General features: G+C 37.8%; 1 non-coding gene across 1 annotated transcript; it reads left to right on the plus strand.

Annotated features, from left to right (window-relative positions):
* Window positions 1-257: 257 nt before the first annotated feature.
* On the plus strand, window positions 258-332 carry TRNAR-CCU (transfer RNA arginine (anticodon CCU)). Its single transcript has one exon. It is a non-coding gene; the product is annotated as a tRNA-Arg (tRNA).
* Window positions 333-1,342: the final 1,010 nt, after the last annotated feature.

The following is a 1,342-nucleotide window of genomic DNA, read 5'->3' on the forward strand; positions in this document are numbered from 1 at the left end:
CATATTGCATGTTAAAATTCAATATTATTTTTATAAGATTTCTATTGGTTTATTTTCAAACCTTTTCTTGCCCTTGTTTCAGAATTTCCTGTTCGTTTCATAATAATAGTATTTCTTTTATTATTTCTTTAATTGCCTCTTTCATACTTATGTTTTAAATTCTTTAAATGCCCTAGTATTTTTATTTCCTAAGGTACAAGTTCTTCAGATTTTTGAGTTTCTAGTATGTCTTTTCAAAATGTTTGTTTCCTTGGGCCGGCCCGGTGGCTCAGGCGGTTAGAGCTCCGTGCTCCTAACGCTGAAGGCTGTGGGTTCGATTCCCACATGGGCCAGTGGGCTCTCAACCACAAGGTTGCCAGTTCAATTCCTCGACTCCGGCAAGGGATGGTGGGCAGCGCCCCCTGCAACTAGCGACGGCAACTGAACCTGAGCTGAGCTGCGCCCTTCACAACTAAGACTGAATGGACAACAACTTGAAGCTGAACGACACCCTCCACAACTAAGATTGAAAAAAAAAAAAATGTTTGTTTCCTGGAAACATTTGATGAAAACTCCTACAAAACAGTTCTCATTTGTGAGTCTTCCTGGGTGGTAATTATGTTGTAGCATTTGTGAGATGTTGTTCTAGCCTGGAGCTTGCTTGGTTGTGTACCTCTGGCCCTAGACTAGTTTGGAAAGAGCAGCTCTCGTGCTCACCCTCAGGTGAGTGCTATTCATGTCTAACTGAATATTTTCTGTTTCTTGTTTATTGAGAAATCTTTTCCCTTATTTTCATCCGCAGTTATATATTTATTATATTATCATTTATCTATGTTTAGAGAAAAAGATAAAAGTTTCAGTATGTACTTTCTCTTCTAGAATTAGAAACCCCAAATTTTATTTTGTTATTATTTTTTGCATTATAACTTCATAAGGTTGTAATACTTTTGCTTTCCCAATATCTTGTAATGATCAGTGGTAAAACTTCTGGAGTTAAAAAAGAATTAGTGGGTATGACTGACTGGAGCATAAATACACCGAGACATTAGTTTCTTTTCACATTCTCTGCCTAGATTGGAATAAAGCCTAGATGGGAAAAAGTGAATAGAGTTGGGAATACTTGTAAATGTAGACAACAGGTCGGTTCTATTGGGCTTTTAAACAATTTAAAAAGGGTGGATAGCAAGCAATCTCAGGATAAAGAAGTAGATACAAGATAGTATGAACGGAACGGCAGGCCAGTGTGGGTCTCCAAGAATAGACCACTGGAAACATAACAACTGTGCTCTATCATGCCACTGTGATATAATCTGGTGTGTGTCTTAAAGAGATGACAGGAAACTGATCCACATTTCAATTCAAC

This window comes from Rhinolophus sinicus, chromosome 9 (assembly GCF_057876585.1).
Source record: "Rhinolophus sinicus isolate RSI-liver-muscle chromosome 9, RSI-T2T, whole genome shotgun sequence".
In the NCBI taxonomy this organism is placed as follows: Eukaryota; Metazoa; Chordata; class Mammalia; order Chiroptera; family Rhinolophidae; genus Rhinolophus; species Rhinolophus sinicus.